Raw genomic sequence first — 23,524 nt, 5'->3', positions numbered from 1 at the left:
ACTACCAAGGGAAACACAGAAACCAGACCCGTCATGACAGGGGGGAGCTGCGGGTGGTGGGCTCCAGCCACTCGTGTCCCCAGGAGCTCTCATACAGACACACACCCCACACTGGCCAGCACCTTGCTGACCCTGACCCGCAGGCCCACGAGGCTAGCAATATGGTTGGTGTTTCTGATAGACGTTTTCCAAAGCCCGCCCACTCTGCTGGCCCCGGATGGTGCCTGCCTCTTGCCTCAGCATGACTGACCGACATTTTGGGAAAAGTGAAGTCAAAGAATTCACAGAGGCACGGGCAGGGCGAGATCTGCCAACCAGGAGCTCATGAAAGCCGCTCGCCGTCTCCAAGACTCGTCTATAATATGCCCCGTACGCAGCGTTCCCAGAATTCTTCAGAACTGAGAGGCCGGTGGGCCTGGGGCTGCAGCCCCTTGGTATAAGCTCGTGGCTCAGAGCTCGCCTGTCTGCGTGGTGAAGCATTCCCTTTTTGTGAGTGAAGTCCAACTTGTTAAATTTTACAGTGACAGGAAACTTGTAGCCTCACTCAGTAGTTACACGGGCCTAGACTCAGCACGCCCTATAAAAGTTCAGTGGCTGGTGGGAATTTGGTTGCAGGAAGAGCTCCAGCCACCATTTCAGGCCTTTAGTGCAAGTGATAGCAAGGCCCACAGGTTGGGTGTCTCCAGTGCCTCAGATCCCATCCGGATCGTGGCTCCCTGCCTGGGCCCCTACACAAAACACAAAGTGTTTGCCAGTGGGTCTGCTTTGGATTTTGTTGGAAGGCCGAAAACAGAACTGGTACCTCTCTGCCTCTTGAAGTGGGTCCCTGGCTCCTTGAGACCATGCAAGAGCCACATGTCATGAGGTACCGACCAGGGCGCCCTCTGTGGTCCATGGAATAATGAACTCCAAAGATTGCCAGTGCCCAGAACCCATGACATGGCCCAGGGATTTGGCTGATGTGATTACGATAAGGACTCTGATGGGGAGCCGATCCTGGGTTATCCCAGGGCCCAGTGGCATCGTAGGGCCTTGATAAGAGGTAAGCAGGAGGGAAAGAGTCAGAAAAAGATGTTTTGGGGCTTCTGGTGCATCTCCTGGAGGAACATTTATGTGGGCCCTGGGCAGAGCCCGGGGACACCCTACACCAGCACCCGTGTTTGGCCAGTGATGGACAACCTACTGCTCCCACCATCTCAGTACCCACCCACTCCTCAGCCCCCCCAAGCCAACACACAATGCCTACAGGGTCGCCAGCAACAACCACGCCACCCAGTCCAACGTTCCCAGCTCCCTCCGCACCACCGCTTCCGCCCCAGCCTCTGGGACACAGCTTCCCTCGGCCGCTCCCTCTTGGTCCCGCTTGCCCGCTCAGCAGTGACGAACCTCGGGGCATGAGTCTTAGGATTCTTCTCTGCTGCCCCGCTGCCCCTCGAGTGATTCCATGGTCTTCACAGGCTCCACAGAATAGTGGTAAGTATGCCTTGCCCTCGAGGAAACCCCAGTCTCCAGGGGGACCAAGACCAGAGAAGGCACCAGCACAGAGGGGCACAGAGATGGGGAGGTGCAGGTCATAGAGGGGGTCCCTGAGCCCTGGGTGCAGTCAGGAAGGGGCTCTGGGAGAAGAGCACAGAAAGAGGAGAAAGACGATGCATCCAGGCAGAAATAATATTCTGCATCCCGGAGCACTGGGCTCGCTTTTCCTCCACCAGCAAACAGTTCCTGAGAACTCACTACCTGGCCTCGTAGTCATTATTTGACTACTCATTATTTAACGTACTCATCCCAGTGACCCACCAAAATCTATATGAAGGTTAGCCCATTTTTACTGACCTAACGTGACTCAGCTCATGAGAGGCGGGGGCGGGAACCGAACCCAGGTCTGTGTCACTTTCTGCCACATTGAGACGAGCTAGGGGGTCAGGGACTAGAAGCCAAAGGAAGACCACATGCAGAACGACAGCAGCTGGAGAGAGCAGCAGGGGGCACGGCGACCCCCGTTTCACTCCTCAGCCCAAACCGAGTCCAGATCAGATCTGAGATTCAGGAGCCTGCAAATTCTATGAGAACATTTTTAAGTTGGACGTTCCTTTAACTAACTCTATCTAAAAATTTATTTTGCCAGTTACAAAGGCAAAACTTTTCTTTACAGAGCCTTCTCAAGAGTCTTGCGCACCAAGGATTGTGGTCTCTAAGAGGGGTCACTGGCCTATTTGGGGACCTTTGAGAACTCTGTTTCCTTTTAAAAGGGTTGTGGGGATAAAAGTTAAAAGAGAAATTTCCAGTTCCAGCCAAGAGAGAGTGACCCCCTTCCTCCCTAGTCCCTTTTACAATGAAGACTACCCTGGGCATAACAACAGACTGGGGAAAGATGGAGTGAACTGCTGAGGGATCTTGGGACTACAGGCAGAGTATGGCAGTGGGTCCCTAGGCTTTCTCTCTGCCTTCCATACATCCTGGACTGGGTGCAACCCGAACCACCAACAGGCATGGGCAAAAAAAAAAAGCCCCAAGGAAAAGCCCTGTAGCCAAAGGGAACAGGGCAGCTTGGCAGAGCAAACACCTCTTTGAAAATACTTACCCCACTCCAGCCAAACACCAGCGAGAAACCGTCCTCCCTGCCAAGGAAGTGAGCAAAGAGCCTCAATCTCCACCCCGGCCACAGCAACAAGACAGAGGGGGGCAGGCCGAGCACTCAGGTATTGCCCACCTCCCATAATGGTGTCGGTGGGGTCCAACTGACCCAGAATCCGTGAAGCAGAATGAGGCAGTGTCGGGTGGTGCTGGTTGGAATTTTGCTCCCCCCAGCTGGTACCAGTGGGGACCAAGAGGGAGCCAAACTCCCACCCCCACCCAGTCCTGTGCTTTCGACAGGGAGCTAGCTACCAGCAGGGTGAAGGGACAACTGAACTTCCAGTCTCACCCCTGGCACCACGGCGGTACGAATGGGCGGATCACTTAGCGTGAGTGGTGTCAATGGCGCAAGGCAGGAAGCTGAGCACCCACCCCAACCCTTGCCTGCACCCAACACCGAAACAGAGTGACTGCCTGCGAGCAGGGAGATTAAATAGGATCCAGAGTTGCATTACATAATGCCCCAAATATCTTGGATACAATAAAACATCACTCATCATACCACGAACCAGGGCAATCGCAACTTGAACGAGAAACAAGAATCCACAGATGCCAACATTGAGACGAATCTGACGTTGGAATTCTCTGACAAGGGTTATAAAGCAGCAATCACAAAATGCTCAACAGCCATTATGAACATGCTTGAAACAAATGAAAAAAAAAAAGAGAAAATCTCAGCAGTGAAATAGAAGATACAAAATAGCACCAAAGGGAAACTTCAGAACTGAAAAAAAAAAAATACAATAACCGTGTTAGGTAAACCTCAGTAGTGGGCCCAGCAGTGGATTGGAGATGACGAAGGAGGGAAGCAGTGAACTCAAAGACAGGCCAACAGCACTCCAAGGACCAATATGAGGTAGAGAAAAGACAGATTGGGGGGAAATGAAAAAAAGATCTCAAGGACCTGTGAGACAGTTAAAAGGGTTCTAACACCCACGCTGCTGGAGTCCCAGAAGGAGAGGAGGAAAAAGTGGAGCTGAAAAAAGATTTCAAGAAATAATGGCTGAAAATTCCCCTAATTTGGCAGAAGGCATTAACCTATAGATTCAAAAAGCTGAGCAAATCCCAAACAGAATAAACCCAAAGAAATGCACACCAAGAAACATCGTAATCAAATGCCTGAAACTAGAGACAAAGAAAAATTTCCTGGGGGCGTCCAGAGAGAGAGGACGTACCGCATTTAGAGAAACCCCGATTCAGATGAGTGCAGAAAGACAAGAAGCACTCGCCCCTGTATTCTATATCCAGGAATACTCTTCAGTATTGACGGGGAAATCGATCAGAAGCCTAAATTTAAGATATGAAACTACTGGGGTCCCTGGTTGGCTCAGTCAGTGGAGATGCGACTCCCGATCTCAGGGGTGTGAGTTCGAGCCCCATGTTGGGCCGAGAGGTGACTTAAAGTATGAAACTGTAAAACCCCTAAGGGAAAGCAGGAAGAATTCTACTTGACCTTGGGTTTGATGAGGATTTTTTAGATACAGCACCAACAACCTGCTCCAGGAAAGAAAAAAGCGATAGACTATAGGCTGTCAAAATTAAAAACTTCTGTTCTGCAAAAGCCATTGTTAAGAGAATGAAAAGACGATCCATATATTGGGGGGAAATATTTGCACAACACCTACCTGCTAGAGGACTTGTACCTAGAATAAACAAAGACTCCTCAAGATCCAACAACAGGAAAACAAACAACCTAATTAAAAAATAGGAAGAAGATCAGAACAGACGTCTCGTCAGAGAAGATGTATGCACAGTAAGTAAACAGGGAAGGTGCTTGATTTCATGTGCCGTTACAGACTTGGAATTTAGAACGACGGTGAGATACTGGGACGTCCCGTTGGGTTGGCCAAGACCCAGGGCCAAGTGCTAGTGAGGGTGCAGAGCAGCAGAAGCTCTCACTTGTTGCTGGTGGGAACGCAAAGTGGCACAGCCACTTGGGAAGACAGTTTGGTGGTTTCCGAGAAAGTTAAACATAGCCTTACCATATGATCCATCAAACTCCTCGGTATTTACCCAACTGAGTTGAAAATGTATGTCCGCACAAAAACCTGCCTATGAATGTTTATAGCAAGTTTTTTCATAATTGCCCAAAACTAGAAGCAATCAAGATGTCCTTCGTAGGGAAATGAAAAAACAAACAAACTGCGGCTCATCCATGCATGGAATATTATTCAGCAATAAAAAGAAAGGATCTGTTGAGTCCCCAAAAGATACGGGTTTACATTAAATGCCTATGTGAAAGAAGCCAGTTTGAAAAGGTTACATACGGTATGGTCCCAATTATATGACATTCCAGGAAAGGCAAAACTATGGAGAGGGTACAAATACCCACGGTTGCTAGAAGGTCGGAGGGAAGGGTTACATAGGTGAGGTAAAATGGATAATTCAGGGCACTGGAACTGTTGTGTATCACGTTGCCATGGCAGATACATGAGAGCATGTATTTGTCAAAACCCATAGAACTTGATAGCACAAAGGATAAACTGTAATCTAGGAAAATTAACAAATCACTTAGGCGGTTGGGGCATCCCGGGATAGAATACAGAACATGACAAAATACTGTGAATATATTATGAATGTATGGCGCAAGCTTACTGAAGAGAATGGGGGAAGAAGGTGCTAAGCTAGGTTACTTTGAACGTAGTGGAGTCTGTAAGCCTGAAGGCAACCAAAACAACTGTACATAAGCACCGTCTTCTAGTTCAAAGCGCTGTTGCCCACCGAGGCTGGAGGTTAACAATGATGATACCACTGCGCGTGGACCCGAGAATCAAGCAATGAGGTAAGTAGATGGCAGATGGTAAGAGCCAAGTTTCTCACCGTCGGAATGGGAAGTTATAGACCAGCAAGGGAAGGAGTCGAGGATGATCCTTGGGGTGGTGGACTAGAGGAAGAGACGTCACCACGGACTCTGGTCCAGCGTAGGGTAAGGACAGATGGCCGCACATAGACGCGTGTCCAGAGCTGCACCTACGTGGGGCAGTAGAAGCAAGGACTGCCGTGCTCTGTGGGCTTAGAGGGCTCAGAAGCTACGATGCCCCAGCAGCAACGAGCACATCTTGTACCCAGATGTTGGCTTCAGCACCATCACTCAAGAAAAGGAACCAGGGCTGCTTGGAAAAATGGCTAATTGTAGGGCTGGGTCGAGGCAGTACAGGATGAGCCTGGAGCATTTTGTAGTGCCAGAAAGTAAGAAAGTGCTTAAGAAAAACCAAACCAGAACACTTAACAGCGATGTGAAACATGTCAATGGGCTAAAGTGGCCAAATGAAAGAGCTCCCAACAGTCAAAGCTGAAGCAATCTGAATGACAAAATGAGTAATGTAGTGTTAGGTTATAACCTAAAGTATAAAATACCCAAAATAAAGTGTAAGATACCCAAGAGTCCATACTGCTGTAAAGAAACGCATAGGGGCACCAATGCATGGAAGAATGGATGCAGACAGTCTCCTGTGCAGGATTCCAAATAACGGTGTCGACATTTAGTCCTTAAGGAGGTGCGACATATTTCCTATTCCCCAGGTTATAGGCTGTACACAGTGACTTTCTTCCAAAGAGGACAGTATGAAAGAAAGATAAGAGAGTAACTTTACAGTGAAGACACCTGACAAACACTACCTCCAGCCAGGCGATCAAGAATAACTTCCACAGTGATATGGCCTATTGATAGCGTGCCTTCGATGTGATACGATGGGAATGTCCCTTCACCTCCGTGGTCTTCCTCCCCAAAACGCATTATCCCATTCTAATCATGAAAAAAAAAAAGCATCAGAAAAAAAAATCCCAATTTGGGAACATTCTACAAAATACCTGGCAACTGCTTTAGAGTTTAAAGGTCACCAAAAAATAAATGAACATAAAATACAAGGAGAGCGTGAGAAACTGTCACAGCTGAGAGGAGCCTAAGAAGGCGTAACAGCTAAATGGAATGCGGTGTCCTGGATGGGATCCTCAGGCAGAAAAAGGACATTAGAGACAAGCGAGGAAGGCTGAATGATTTATGGGCTCCAGTTAATGACAACAAGCTGATGTTGGTTCGTTAATTGCGGCAAAGCGCCACATGAATGTGAGATGTCAGTAGTAGGAGAAACTGGTCACGGGGTGTACAGGAACTCTTTGTACTACTTTTGGAATAATTCTGAAAAATCTAAAACAGTCCTAAAAATAAAGGTTTATTTTTAAAAATTCAAACATTTTTTCAATAGAAAAGAACAGAGTGTTGGCCCATACAACAACCTGGATGCCTCTTGAGGGTACTGTGGTCAGTATGAAAAGTCAATCTCAGAATCTTACCAGGTATGCAATTCCATCTAGATAACATTATTAAAATGAGAAAATATGGAGACAGAAAACATAGGGTGCCTGGGTGGCACAGTCGGTTAAGCATCCAATTCTTGATTTCGGTTCAGGTCATGATCTCAGGGTCATGAGAATGAGCCCTTCATTGGGTTCTGTGCTGGACGTGTAGCCTTCTTGGTATTCTCTCTCTCCCTCTGCCTCCCCTCTTAAAAAAGAAAAAAAGAAAGAAATGAAAGAAGGAAGGATGGAAGGAAGAACGGACGTAATGGTGGTTTCTAGGGGACAGGAATGGAATGAGTTGTGTGAATATAAAGGGATACCACAGGAGTGCTCCTATGTGTAACGAATGGTTAACATGTACAGGATCACACTGCATAGACCTACACACACAACACACACATTAGTGCAGGTGAAAACAGCACGGTCTGCTGTCTGGCTAACGGTATTTTACTAATGTCAATGTCCTTTCTTTGATATTGCACTTGAGTTATTATTGAGGAAGCTAGGAGAAGGATATACTGGACTCTGTGTACTATTTTTGCAACTTCCAGTGAGTCTAATTTTTTAAAGTTAAAGTAAAATTAAAAGCCTGAATACTCCAATAACAGTGGAATAGCCAGTAGCAGGCTGTGCTTTCTCCTGACAACAACTGCACTCTGAACAACACATAAAAACAGCTGTTTGAAGACACTTAAGAACAACCAAAAGTGGGCTGGAGGTGCCTGGGTGGCTCAGTTAGTTAAGTGTCTGACTCTTGATTTTGGCTCAGGTCATGATCTTGGGGTCGTGAGATGAAGTCCCACATCAGGCTCTGTGCTCAGTGGGGAGTCTGCTTCTCTCTCTCCCTCTCCCTCTGCCCCTCTCCCCCAAGTAAATAAATTTTTAAAAATCTTTAAAAAAAAAAAGAGAACAACGAAAAGTGAGCTAAAACTTGAGAGGATAAGACACTTAAAATAAGGGAAACCCCAGAGGAGAGAGATGTGTAATTGACTTCCCCTAGAGGCACTCTCCAGTTTGCATGGCATGCAGGACTGAGCTCAAGCAGAAAGAGGCATTCTAAAGAGGCTGGAAAGTCAAGGTCTGAGTTCAGAGAAACCAGAGGAGCCAGAAAGCAAGGGAGGAAATCCAGGAAAGGAGAGAGCACCAAGGGTGGAAGGAAGTATCCTGAAATCTGCATACAAATCCTTCTTCCAAACCCTGGCTGACGCCTACTAATTTGTACACACATAAGGTAAGACTCCAAAGATCTCAATGAAAAGCAACCCCAGGCACCCGAACGCTGGCAGCAGAGATTAATCAGCTGCTGAGTTCAGAAGAGACAGAATTTGCAGTTCAGTTTCTGCAATGTCAGTTCTTCAGCTGAAGCCAAAGAGGGGCTATGCCTTACATGTAAGCGTCATGTCCCAGCACTAAGGGTGACACGGTAAGACTGATGGAAAAACTGAGATAAACTTGCCCTTCCAAAGCCTAAATCCAAACCTCCACAAGACCAAGGTGAATGCTGATAATGTAGTTGCTAGAACAAAAGGCCACACTCTTCAGAAGAGAATAACAGAATCCAGAGCCTCTACAAATATAGCACCCACAATGTCCGTTACTTAACCTACAATTACTAAGCATGCAAGGAAGTGAGAAAAGGTGACCCATAATCACACGAAAAAAATTGCTCACAAGAAGCAAACTGACAAAAACCCAGATATTAGAATTACTTGAAAACAACTTTAAAATAAGTATTATGAAATCTTTAAAAAAATAATAAAATAAAATAAGTATTATAGAAATGTTTAAAAGTTTTACAGGAAAGGATGGACAGATTGTGTATATGTTCCCACTGTGGTGGAGGAATATCAAGAAATAAAGGAAAACTCTACAAAAGAATCAAATGAAAACCCCAGAACTGGAAATGCATGAGACGAAAAATGTGTTGAATTCAGACTGAACTTTGGAGAAGAAAGTACCGGTGAACCTGAAAACAGGTCAATAGAAATTAGCCAAACAGGGAACACCTGGCTGCCTCAGTTGGTAGAGGTACTCTTGATCTCAGGGTTGTAGGTTTGAGCCCCATGTTGTAGAAATTACTTAAAAAATCTTAAAAAAAAAAAAAAAAGAAAAGAACCGAGTTTTTAGCCAAACTGAAACCCAGAAAGAAAAAAGATTTCGAAACATCGAAGCATCTCAGTGGACTGTGGAACACCTATGAGCCATCTAATATCTATGTGATTAGGGTCCTAGAAGAAGAAAAAGAGGAATAAAAGAGAAGAAAAAATATTTAAAATAAGCAGAGTGAAAAAAATCAAAATTTCATGGAAAGCATTAACTCACAGGTAAGATTCTCAGTGGGCCAAGGGAGAATAAATATAAAGAAAACCACACCTAAGTATACCATAGTAAAACTTGTAAAACATCTTTCAAATGGTAAAAGAAAAAAAATGCCGGGGCACCTGGGTGGCACAGCGGTTAAGCGTCTGCCTTCAGCTCAGGGCGTGATCCCAGCGTTCTGGGATCGAGCCCCACATCAGGCTCCTCCGCTATGAGCCTGCTTCTTCCTCTCCTACTCCCCCTGCTTGTGTTCCCTCTCTCGCTGGCTGTCTCTATCTCTGTCGAATAAATAAATAAAATCTTTAAAAAAAAAAAAAAGAAAAAAAATGCCATTCTAGAGTTGTGTATCAAAAATGTTTTTGAAAAAATAAGGAAAAATAATAACATTCTTGGGCAAATGAAATCCAAGAGAATTCCTTGCCAACAGACATGCATTTCAAGAAATACTAATGACAGTTCTTTAAGCTGAGAGAAAATGATAACATATGGAAATTCTGATATTCAGAGAGGAATGTGGAGCATTGGAAATGGTTACTATGTGAGTAAATATAAAATAGAATTTTTCTAATCCCTTAAAAGACAATTAATTATTTAATGGATAAGCAATAGTGCTTATAAATAGAATAAAATGTATGACAACATTCCAAAAGATTTCAGGAAATAAATGAAATTATATTGCTGTAGGCATCTTATGTTACGTGTGAAATGACAGAACACGCATTCAGGCTGGACTGTGATGGGTTAAGAACATATACTGCAATCCTAGAGAAGTGAGTAAAAATAACACAAAGAGGTATAGCTGAAAACCCATTAAAGGACATTAAATGGACTACAAAAAGTAATCAATTAACCCAAAAGAAGGCAGGAAGAAAGAAACACAGGAGTAAATTAAGTAGGAGAGGACAGTAAACAAGTAGCAAGATAGTAGACTTGAACCCGACCACATCAATGACTTCACTAACTGCAAATGGATCAAACCCTCCAAGTAAAAGGCAAAGATCATCAGTTGAGACAACGGAAGAAAGATGTGGGATTTCTACTTTGAAGCATAGTGAAATAATAACCCACTAAAAGTCACCCCCCACACACACACACACACAGAAGCCATTACAGGAAAAAAAAGAAAGCAAACAACTCTAAGATCTGGACATAATAAAAAAGTCTGAAGGTTCTAGGGAATGAAAAAAAACCATACATATTCTAAGAAGTACTCAGAACATCATGACGTGGGACACAGGGTGACAATAGTAGGGGAAGTTCTGTGCGGGAGGGATGGGAGTATATGGGAAATCTCTACTTTGGCTCGATTTTGCTGTGAACCCAAAACTGCTCTTAAAAATGGAGCAATTAAAAAAAAAAAGCACATAGGCTCATGTCAGAAAGACAGAAAGCAGCTTAAAGGAGCTCTTACTGGCCAAATTTAGAACAACTGGAGCACAAAAATAAATACCAATTGAAATGGGCTATAACCCATTAAGCATAATGAAACCCCACACGGCTATACCAAAATGAGCATGGACATAAATAAATGTGGAGAAGGGAAAGCTCATCCTTCAGAAAAATGCCAACTAATAAAATAGAGGGAAAGAAACATGAAGCCAGAAAATCCTCCGTGCTTGCTGGAACTACTGGCTGAAAGGCAGGTGAGGAACAGGATACTTAGTTTCAAAGTGTCCATGAGGCACCTTAGTGACTCAGTGGGTTAAGCATCCGACTCTTGATCTCAGCCCAGGTCTTGATCTCAGGGTCATGAGATCAAGCCCTGCGCTGGGCTCCACACTGGGTGTAGAGCCTATTTAAAGACAAAACAAAGTGTCCTTGTTACTCACTGGATGGCATCCTTCCAAAACCCACATGTTGGAGCCCTACCCCCCATTACCTTATAAAGTGACCGCACCACGAAAGAGGTTCCTAAGGTGCAGCGAGGTCACGTGGGCAGACCCTAATCCGATAGGACTAATGTCCTTACAGGAGGAGGAAGAGACACCACAGGGGACGCACACATGGAGGAAAGACCACGTGAGAAGGTAGCCGAGACAGGAGAGAGGCTTCTAGAGAGACCAACCTGCCCACACCTTGATCTCAGACTTCAGGCGCTGCAACTGTGAGAAAATATCATTTTCGTTGCTGAAGCCACCCAATCGGGGATATCTTCTGATGGCAGCCCAAGCTGACTGATAGAGTCATATTAATTATGAATTACAAGAGGAAATCGTAACTTCACAGTAGAGAACTCCAAGTGCTCGGCTTGCAACACCCTGGCTGCCCCGGACATTCTGTAACAATTAACGAAAGGCAAATATGGGCTGTGGTTTGGATGATAACATTGTACCAGTGTCAAATGTTCTGATTTTGATATTTCTTTTGTGGGTATGGAAAATAATCTTTTTCTTGGGACATACATACTGTGTAGTAAGGGGGTTATAATGTCCCCAGCTTTTCTGCAAGTGGTTCAGGGGAAAAATTACACACACACACACATGCCCTATACGTATATATGTTATATATGTTTACATATATTTTATACACTTATGTACCTACATATAAACGTGTGTGTTTACAGATGAACACACATGTGTGCACATGCTTATGTACTTGAGAGGGAAAGGAGAAATGCAAGAATAATCAACTGTGATGAAGGGTAAACAACTAGTGAATCTGAGGGAAGGCTATACAGGGGTCCCTTGGGCCATTCTCACAAATTTATATCAAAATCAAAAAGTTACCCAAAAAAAATTTAAAAAGGAAAAGGAAAACCAGAAATGGGGAGGAAATATTTACAATACATATATCTGGGAAAGGACATGTATCCAGAATATATTAACAACTTTTATAATTCAATAATAAAAAGAAAAAAATTAAATGAGTATCAGGGCCGAACAGACACTTCAGAAGAGAAGGTACACAAACGGACAATGAGCCCTTGAACAGATGCCAAGATGCATTAGACCGTCCATCAGGGAAACACGAATTAAAATCACAATGGGATACCACCGCTCGTCCCACAGAATGATGAGCACTGATGAGACCAAGGCCGATAGTGTGGGATGTTTGCAAGGATCTGGAGCACCTGGAACGCTCACACATTGTCAGAGGAGGGGAACATGGCAAAAGCACTTTGGAAAATTGGTCAGCAGTCCCTTAAACAGTTAACCTATGAGCTAGCAATTCCAATCTGGGGTCTTTATCCACACGAAGTACACACATATACCCAGGAGAGGATTTTTATGAGAATGTTCATAGCTGCGTATTTGCCCATAATAGTCCCAAACTACAAACAACCCAAATGCCCACCAACGGGAAAACCCAAACACGAAATACCATGAAGCAATAATAGGAAAACTTACACACAACAATAGGAATGAAACTCAGATCGGGTGCCAAATACGAGAAGTCAGAAGCAAGCACATGCACGGGCAGATTCCCGGGACGTACTAGAGCAGATGCTACCGACCTATGGTGATGTAAATCACAACAGTGATTGTCCTGGAGGGAAGTGCTGTGGCTGCACAGGAGTGACGGGACTTTCTAGGGTGACGGACGTGTTTGGTTCTGATGTGTGGGTTAGTTATAGGGGTGTATGCATGTTCAAAAGTGGTCAAGCTGTTCACTTGAGACCATTTTGCTGCATGTCAATTATACTTCAATTCTAAAAACTTTTAAAACGTTTTTTTAAAAAAGGACTGCCACTTAAAATAATGTATTCATTAAATTTAATCAAATTGTCTGAATCTTGCTGCCTTGAGACAACTGTCTGAGAAGCAGGAACGGAAGGAGGGAACCCTGGGATGTGCCCCACCCTCTCACATCCTCATAGCCCCGGAAATGGTGCTGGCCCGTCTACGGTGGGCCTCGTCAACCCAACCATTGGCTTGGCCATCCGCAGTGGGAGCCCCCAGGCCTTTCTGCTCCTGTCTCCCCATCCAGAGTAAAGACGTACAAGGGGACTTCTTGTTTGCCTTCAGCTGTGTGGTGCCGTCATTCTTGGTCCCACTTCGTCTCAGTTTTCCATGGACTATGAGGAAAAGTCCCTGACCCCAAAGTTCTCTGACCCCTTCATCTACTCCAACAGGGGTGGGTGGTCTGCTCACCATCACATCAGGTCAGACACACCCTCTCGTGCAGAGTAAAGCAGGATGGTCCCATTATGTTCAGCTCTGCGTTTGTCCCAAGGCGGTCTTGTGCTCCCTCGGACAGGATAGGAAAGAGGCTTTTCCAGAATGTAGCAGGTGGCCTGGCTGTGAGGAACTGCTCCATCCAAGGCACAGGGGAGCCAGAGGGGACCTGGGGGAGGGGCCGGGGTGCCTCTGGAGGAAAGCGGTGCCGTGCACACCTGGCAAGGAGTGCCTGAGGGGCTGGGAGCCCGGGCCAGTGGCTCCGGGATGGGAGGCCAGGCCGTGTCAGAGGGCTGTCCAGTTTCTTCTGGAAGGGCCTGTGTGGGCGTGGCCAGCTGGTGAGCTGGCCAGAAGCTGAGTGTGAGCTGGAAAGGGAGGAGAGGCCTGTTCAGGCCAGCAGAGGCAAGCTGGGGGTGAGGCCTCCTTTTACCAACGGGACGGCCTATTCCAGCTTGTCTTCGGGGGGCAGAGCGAGGCCGATGGGTGAGGGCAGATGTGGAGCTCTTGACCTGGCGAGGGACCTACCTTGCTGTGTGACCAAGGTAAGTCACTGCCCCTCTCTGGCCCTCGGTTTCTCCATCTATGAAATGAGGAGGATTAACCAGATGGTCTACAAGATCCCTTCCAGCTTAAAAAAAAAAAAAAAAATGCCCATGATGGTCCTGTGTAAAGCGCCAGAGAGAAAAATTGGCTTCATCTAAGGAAGAACATTCCAGTATTTGTAAGTGTGTCTCCATGAGATGGGCCATGAGGAGGGAACTGAGCCCCCTGTCACTGCTTACGATAGGCTGTCCGGAGGGTGGGGAGGGTTCCAGTCCTGGCCCAGGTCTCTGAGGCCTCCGCAGGCCCATGCCCAGGACACCTGTCCCCAGTTTTCTGGTGTGACCGTAGGAAGCAGCCAAGGCTGGCTGCTGGCCTCTCTAGGAATCTGGCCCTGGAGGTGGGATTTTCACCGACTATAGAGGGGCTGCAGATGGTGCCTTCAAGCCCCTTGGCCCAGGCCCCCAGCAGGGATGCCCAGGCCATTCAGAAACCACAGTGTCCCCCACTTTGGAGGCCACCACAAGATCCGCCGTCCTTTCCTTCCGTCTGCGAGACGTTGGACAAGGAGCCTTGGACATAGGGGTTACCTGAGGCCGGAAGAACTTGGCACAGAGCTACCGAAAACAGCTGCACCCCCGAGTTTTGAGACACACGAGCGTGTGCCCGGGAGCTTGCGCAGAGACGGAGAGCATGCGGACAGATCTCCATTTTCCAAACGGCTGACCAAAAAAAGGTTATTTTCTTGGGGCTGGCAAGGATACCAGACGTGTTCGCGCCGGCCAGTGTGGCAACCTATTCGTGCTGGGGCCCCAACCCAGGGGTAATTTATTTGCTGTTTCTTTGAAAGTCCACCTCCCTGGCAGTCCAGCCAAAGCCTTACATCCTGTAGCTCCACTCCATCTGGACAGTGCGGGGAGGGCCGAGGGGAGGGCCGCTATGGCCGCAGGCTTTGCTCCCCGGCCGCCAACCCCGGGGGTTTATGCCTCCAGGACCAGTGGCGGGAGGAGGGGGGCGGCCACACGGGGGCTGGGCAGACCCGAGTGGAGTGCGCCAGGTGTCCTGGGCCTCGTCCAGGTAGGACCCTGCTCCGCGGCTGAGCCCTGGCACTGCCACCGGCTCCCTTCTCATGACTCACTCTCCCCTCCGACCTGAGTCTGGCCCCCAAATCAGGATCCCTTGCCAAGGACTCCAAGGAGGCGCCTGTCCTGTCTAGTACTCCCCGTGGTACTACATGGAAAACAGCGAGCGCCAAGCTGCCGTGAGGCGCAATCCTTCCCGGTCCCTACTGCCCTCCTACACAGCCTGTTGTCCCCCCTTTGGGGAAGCAGCAGCCCATCTCCTTCTGGGAAGATTGGGGAGCCTTTAGGGCCCAGGTTGTCAAGAGCAATCAGAGGTCCCTCCCTGTGCACCCTGGGCAAGGCCTGTGCCCGTAGCGAGGATCGGTCCCCTTCCAATGTCTACAGTTCTTTTTTTTTTTAAAGATTTTATTTATTTATTCGGCAGAGATAGAGACAGCCAGCGAGAGAGGGAACACAAGCAGGGGGAGTGGGAGAGGAAGAAGCAGGCTCATAGCAGAGGAGCCTGATGTGGGGCTCGATCCCAGAACGCCGGGATCACGCCCTGAGCCGAAGGCAGACGCTTAACCGCTGTGCCACCCAGGCGCCCCCCAATGTCTACAGTTCTTCATTTGATGGTGGTGTCAAAGCCCAGGGCTCGGGGGACATGGTTTTCCTGTCCACTAGGAGAGGCCGACTCAGCTCCCAGTCTTTGGGGGAGGCAGGGATTTCAGAGGGATATTGGTGGGGAAAGAGGGGCCATTGCTGATACCCCACCTTTAAAGTCAGATCCCTCAATTAAATACCCATATCACCTCCTTGTGAGAGAAAGAGAGGGAGAAAGAGAGGAGGGAGGGAGGAAGGGAGTGAAGCTTGTTCCCTGGATTGGAGACCTGCAGAGGGCCCTCTCTGTCCTTGGAGCTTTCTGGAGAATTCTGGATTTGTGGATTTGCCTCTGGGTCTGGCCTCCCTTCTCTCTGCATCCAGTTCCTACTGTCCCCAGCAGGACCAGATGAGGAAATGAGATGAGGAGTCTGGCTTTCTTGCATGGGGTCCCCTACCTCTTCTCCCTCCTTCCCTTCTTTCTTCTCTCCCTTCCTTCCTCCCTCTGCCAGTAGCCCCCAAGCCCCTGTTCTGGTCCTGTGGGTGCAGAGCACATGGTTTCCTTCAGGGGCTCCTGGCAGTTGGGGAGAAGCCAGCACAGAGGAAGTTACGGGTCTGGGGGGAAGTGTCCCCTGCCACATTGGCCAACATGTGCAGACTAGACTGGGGAGGGGGCAGGCACCCCACAGAGGAAGGCGGCAGGTCTCTGCAGGTGAGGGGGAAGTGGATGCAGGTAGGGACTGGCTGTGCTCTGGGGTGGCTGCTCTCGTGCTCACGGCATGTACGGGCCTCCTCCCGGCGGCAGGCAGCTCAGGCAGGGCCTAGAACGGCTGGCCAGATGTTGGGGGCTTTGTCTAGAGGGCCACAGGCTTCAGAAAGGGGGCCTGAGAGAGTGCTGTGGCTGGGTTTGCGGAGGGTGGATCAGAGATGGCCAGGAGTGGGAGGCAGGAAGGCCAGTGAGGACGCTGTTGTAGGGACCAGGGGTCAGGCGGGACCCAAGGCAGTAGCTGGAGGGGTGTCCACAAGACTGAGAGGACAGACGCCATCTCCCACATCCTTCCGACCCCGTGGCCGTGTCACAGGAGAAGGGCACTCCCTGGATGGGCATTTCCCAGCCCCATGCCCACAGAGAGCATCCCCTGGCCTCCTCGGCTCCACTCAGCAGTGCCTAGCTCCATCCCCACCAAGACATGGCTCGGCCTACTCCCTCTGGATCTAGAGACAGCTCCGTGGCCCCGACGTGCCCATCCGTAATCTCACTGGATCGGCCCAGACGCCTCAAAGTTCCAGAGTGAGAAGTTTGGTTTAGCTCCTGGTCTGTTCCTGAGATTGTAGATCTGATTAACTAAGGATCCTGAGATGGGGGGATAAGGCTGGGCCACCCAGGTTGCCCCCAACTGCGATCAGAAGTGTCCTCAGGACAGAGAGACTTGTCCTGAAGTGTGGCCACTGAAGTCAGATGCCACCATGCTGGCTGCCGGTTGAGGCAAGAGGCACGAGCCAGGGGCTCCAGAAGCCTGAAGAGGCAAGGAAAGATCGCCCCCAAGAGCCGCCAGCCTGCAAACTCCTGGTTTGGGAGTGGGGAGCTCTGGGGGACTTCCAGCTTCCGGGACCAGAAGAGAGTAAACGTTCGGTGTTTTAAGCCACCAAGCTTGCAGCCCTCTGTTACAGTAGCCACATGACAGACGTGATGGTTTTCTGGCCTCGGTCAACCCGCAGCGCAGGCGGGGGCTCCCAGAAGAAACACACGATGAGAGTAACCAGCTTTTGAACCCCTTCGTGTTTGTTCTTGTTTTTTTTTCAAGTAGGCTCCACGCCCAGCGTGGGGCCCGAACTCACAACCCTGAGATCCAGACCTGAGCTCAAATCAAGAGTCAGAAGCTTCACCGACTGAGCCACCGGGCGCCCCGACTTAGAACCCCTTCAAGGTAGGAGTGCCGTGGCATCGTGGGGTGAGCAGGACAGGACTGAAGTCAGGACTCCCGGGGCTGCTAGGGTTTGTATACTCAGCTTGAAGTTAGAAGGGATCGGGTAGACGAGTTGCTGCAGAAGTCTCTGGGTCTTTGGAGAACGTGCTGTGCACGTGCCAGGTAAGACTCCACGCGGCTGGGCAAGGAACAAATCTGGGTCGCTGTGGGCCGGACAACTTCCAGAGCTCAGATGGCCGCTTGCCAACTGGCCAACGTGGAGGGGCTACAAAGGCCACACTCGAAAAGTAGAACTAAACCATCAGAGACTAAAGGCTACATCATTTATAAATGTCTCCAAGAGGAAAAGCTTATCCATATGAAAATTAACTCCCTACTGGAATGAAACTCAACATTCTAAATGCAGAAGATGAAACTAGCCATTTAGCAAAATGGCATCACAATGGAAAGAAAGAAAGAAAGAAAGAAAGAAAGAAAGAAAGAAAGAAAGAGGGGAGGGAGGGGGGAAAAGAAAGAAAGAATGGAAGGGAGGGAGAGGAAGGGGGGGAAAGAAAAGGAAGGAAGGAAGGAAGGAAGGAAGGAAGGAAGGAAGGAAGGAAGGAAGGAAGGAAGGAAGGAAGGAAAGAAGGAAGGAAGGGGAAAGAAAGAAAGAAAAAGAAAGAAAAGAAAAGAAAAGAAAAGAGAGGGAGGGAGGGAGGAAGAAAGAAAGGCGTGACTCTTAAAACTGTCAGAAAAACAGACCCCAAACTATAGCAGAAATGATGCAATGAGTAAACAAAAAATTGTAAAACTTACTAGAAACATAATCTTGGGTTTAAAGAAAACTATGTACGTAATGAGGAAACAAATACAGAATCTCAGTGGAGAAAAGAGAGCTATTCCCAACAGGTTGAAGTGGAAATTCTAGAACTTAAAAATACAAGCACCCAACCTGAAATGTTCACTGGATGGGCACAGCAGAAGATTAGTTGTCCACAGCTAACATCACACAGAGCTGTGAAGACTGAATGCTTTCCCTCTGAAACGAGAGCAGAGCAAGGTGAGACAACCTCATTGTTTCCACCCAACATGGGCTGGAGGCCCCACCCGGGGCCAAAAGGCAGTAAGACAGAGAAGGCACACAGATCAAGCAAAAACACGAAAGTATGTATTTGCAGACAACATATGCATTTACTTTTTTTTTTTTTAAGGATTTTATGTATCTGTTTGACAGAGAGAGAGAGCACAAGTAGGGGGAACAGCAGCAGAGGGAGAGGGAGAAGCAGGCTCCCCAGTGAGCAGGGAGTCTGATACCAGGCTCGATCCCAGGACCCCAGGACCATTACCTGAGCCGAAGGCAGACGCTTCACCGACTGAGCCCCCCAGGCGCCCCAACATGTTCATTTACGTAGGGACCCCCAAAGAATCTGCAGCCAAGCTCCTGGAACTCAGAGAATCTACCAATGTTGCAGATTATGGGGTCCATATACGAAAATCAGTCATTTTTCTATAGTATGTGAAAGTTGAGAAAACTTTAAAACAGGGTAACTAACCACAGCACCCAAAATAAAATACTCAGGTATGAATCTAACAAAATATGTGCAAGATCTGTATGCAAAACCTCCAGAGCACTGACGAGACAAACGAAAACCCACATACGTGAAATGATGCCCATGTTAGAAGACCGACTATCGGTGAGGCTTCAAGTCTCTCCGAAATGATCTCTAGATCCCGGACATATGCCTGACAGATATTTACATGCTTATTCTAAAATGCATGTGGAAGGCAAAGAAACTAGAAGAGCCAAAATGATTTTGAAAAGGAAGGGCTAAGTTGGAGGACTCACACTACCCAACCCCAAGATTTATTATAAAGCTCTGGCCATCAAGAGAGCATCACACTGGCGAAAGCTCCGATGTACAGATCAATGGGAAAACATGGATATTCCAGAAATAGAATACAGACTCCCACACATGTGGCCAATTTGGATATAGTTGAAAAGCAACGCAATGCTAAAAAATTGTCTTTTCAACAAATGGTGATTGGATAATTAAGCATCCAAATGCAAATGATGAAACTGGCCTCACAGCTCATGCCTTACACAAAAATTAACTCAAAATGGACCAGAGACCTAAATATAACACTTAAAACCATAAAACTTCCAGAAGAAAATCTCTGTGTCTTTCCTTGAGTTAATCCAAGCTTTCTTATGTATGACCCCAAAATCACAATTCATAAAAGAATAAAATTAATCAATTGCATCAAAGTTAATGATTCTAATCTTTGAAAGGCTGCTTTATTAATATTAATGAAAGAAGCCACAGAGAGAAGAAAATATTTGATAAACACATTGCTGATAAAGGCCTTCTATCCCAAATATATAAAGACTCTCAAACCTCAAAAAGTGTTTTGAAATGTGCAAAAGATTTGAACAGATACGCTTCACCAGAGAAGATGCGTGGAGGGAAAATAAGCACAGATAAAGATTTTCAGCATCACCGAACCTCAGGCAAATGTAATTTGAAACCACAATCTGATACCATAGTGTGCTTATTAGAATCGCTACCATTTTTACAAGGGAAAAAAAAGCCACCCTAATATCACGGCGACGGGAAGAGTGTGAAGCAACCGAACTCTCGGTTTTGCTGGCCGGAAGGCAAACTGTCGCAACCACTTTGTAAAAACAGTCTGACAGTTTCTCACGGCTTTAAACATACACTTGCCGCCTAACCCAGGGATCCCGCTTTCAGGCATTAATGCAAAGGAAATCAAAATGTATGGTCACACCGAGCCCTGTAGGTAAGAGTCTGTGGTCATTGACGATCACCAAAGATCGGAAATGACGTAGATACCATTCAACCAGCGAATGCATAAGGAACCCGGGGAACATCCGTAAGACGGACCGCTACCCCAAAACTGAAGCACCTGCTGATAGCTGGGACACATTGGAACTCAAAAGCATTACGCGAAAACTGGTAGAGCTAGGAACTCAGGGAACCCACCTGCCCCCCCAAAGCAACAAAAATTCCTGTAAAACAATGAAATCAACCATGTGGGAACTCTGGAAATTAACTACAGGCAGAGAAGGAACTAAAAACTATCTATTCAAGAAAGACAACTGAAGCTTGGTGACAACAGTGGGCCGTGGTATTTTAAACCGGGGGCTGCTGTGGTTCTGTTACAAGGGTGGGACCCAGAGCACTGTCAGCAGTTTGACCTGCAACGGAGCCGTAACTGAAAAAAATAGGAATCTGCTGGTAACATCGCAGTTGCCTGGAGCTGCGATTTCCGTCGGGGCAGATAAACCTGGCCAAAAATATGAAAGGAAGATCTGGATAACCAGGAAGCCAAAGGGAACTTGGAAGAGATGGACATATTCTTAAGAGCCTTAGTGGCTGTGTGGACACGCAGGGTCACATGCAGACCTCTGGCTGACTCACGGGTCCTGCGCAAGCAGCAAGTGAAAACCAGGGACAATTTTTAAAGCACCTGAGGTTTGAAGGTGTACCTTCACTCACAGATAGTCTTGACAAAGGCCAGGAAACAATGCTTAAGGCAGTTAAGGAACTCTTCCCATCGATCACTGCCTGAGCACTCGATTGTGTTCACACAGAGAGGAACCCTAGGAAGCCGGGCTTGAAAATATAAACAAGAACTTAAAGGAAACGTGAGCAGAGAACTCAGTGGCTTGTACTGAAGAGAGTACAGCGTTAGTCCAGGAAAGCCACCAAACCAACAGGCAGCAAAAGGAAAAAGAAAAGCAAGCAAACAAAAAAACCCAGCAACAACACCAGTCCCTAGAGGCAGAGGAGCTGATGACAGAATTGTTACAATATGTTATTTAAAATGTCCAGTTTTCAACAAATATTATGACACAAGCGATGAAAGAGGAAAATGTAGTCTATACACAGGGCAAAAAAGCAGTCAGCAGAAAATGTCCCTACGGTGACCCAGACATTGGATTTAAGAGACAAACAGTTTAAATCCATTAGTGTAAATACGTTCAAAGAACCTTTAAAACTATGTTTAAAGAACTAAAGTACAGCAACTGTGTCTCACCAAACAAAGAATATCATAAAAAGAGATAGACAAAATTAGAAGGAAAAAAAAAAGAACCAAATGGAAATTCTGGAGTTCAAAAGTACAATACCTGAAACGAAAAAGTCTCCAGAGAGGCTCAACAGCAAATTTGAACTCACATAAGAAAGCATTAGGGGCCAAACGGTAAAAAAAAAAAAAAAAAAAAAAAAATCAATACCAATTCTTCACAAACTCTTCCAAACATAGAAGAGAAGGAAGCGCTTCCCAAATCATTCCTTTAGGACAACATCATTCTGATGCCAAAACCAGAAAAAGACAGCACAAGAAAGCTACAGATCAATATCTCTTATGAATATACATGCAAAATCCACAACAACATACCAGCAAACCTAATCCAGCAATTACTCAAAAATGTTAACAGCATAACCAAGTGGGATTTATCCCAAGAATGCAAAGTTGATTTAACATCCAAAAATCAATTAATGCAATACACATCAATGGAACCACGTGATCACAGAAGAAGCAAATGACAAAATCCGACATCCTTCACCACGAAAACACACAAAAACCTAGGAATAGGTCGGAGCTTCCTCAAAACGACAAAGGGTATTTGTAAAAAACCTGCAGCTATTATATTTACTGGTGAAATCCTGGATGCTCCCCCCCAAGATCATGACCAAGATAAGAATGTCTGTTCTCACCCTCTCTATTCGACATTGTACTGGAGGTTCTAGCCAAGACAATTAACAAGGAAATAAAAAGGCATCCATATTAGAAAGGAAGAAGTAAAGCTATCTCTTTTTGCAACTAACATAATCTTGTATAGAGAAAATTCTAAGGAACTTATTTAAAATACTATTAGAACTTAAAAATGAATTCAGTAAGGGGCGCCTGGGTAGCGCAGTGGTTAAGCGTCTGCCTTCGGCTCAGGGCGTGATCCCAGCGTTCTGGGTTCAAGCCCCACATCAGGCTCCTCCACTAGGAGCCTGCTTCTTCCTCTCCCACTCCTCCTGCTTGTGTTCCCTCTCTCGCTGGCTGTCTCTCTCTCAAGTAAATAAATAAAATCTTTAAAAAAAATGAATTCAGTAAGGTTGCAGAATGCAAGATCAATATACAAAAATCAATTGCATGTCTATACTTTCAATAAACAATCCAAAAAATGAAATTAAGAAAACAACTCCATTTACGACAGCATTGAAAAGAATGAAATACTTAGGAATAAATTTAACCAAAGAAGTGCAAAACTTATACTCAGAAAACTACAAAGCATTGTCAAAAGGAATTAAAGCAACTCGAAATAAATGGAAAACATCCCATGTTCATGGACCAAAAGACATAGTGCTGTTAAGATGGCAATGCTCCCCCAAACCTATCTGAGTTCAACACAATCCCTATCCAAATTCCAGCTGACTTCTTTGTAGGAATTAACAAGCTGGCTATAAGATTCCAATGCAAATCAAGGGAGTCAGAATACAAAATACCTAAAAACTAATTTTAAAAAGAACAAACTAGGAAGACTTACACTTTTTGATTTCAGAACTTAATCCAAAGCAATAATAATCATTACAGTGTGGTACTGGTATGTGGATAGCTATACAGATTAATGGAATAGAATTGAGAATTCAGAAATAAATCCATGTGTCTGTAGTAAACTGACTTTTGACGAGATCACCCAATGGGGAAAGAATAGCCTTTTCGATAAATGGTGCCGAGACAACTGGAGAGCCATGTGCAAAAAAATGAAGTTGGACCCCTACCTCACACTATATTCAAAAGCTAACTTAAAATGGATCAAACATCTAAATGTAGGAGCTAAAATTCCAGAAGAAAACAGAGGGGTAAATCTTCATGATGTCCAATTTTGACAGTGAATCATTGGATATGACACCAAAAACACTAGCAATAAAAGAAAAAAATAGATCTATCAGACTCTGTCAAAAGTAAAATATTTCACATTTCAATGGATGCTACCACAAGACAGTCCACGTAATGGGAGAAAATATTTGCA

Source organism: Ursus americanus, chromosome 26, assembly GCF_024610735.1.
Source record: "Ursus americanus isolate L20-20 chromosome 26, mUrsAme1.1.p, whole genome shotgun sequence".
NCBI lineage: Eukaryota > Metazoa > Chordata > Mammalia > Carnivora > Ursidae > Ursus > Ursus americanus.
Note: the sequence above shows the minus strand (reverse complement) of the source record.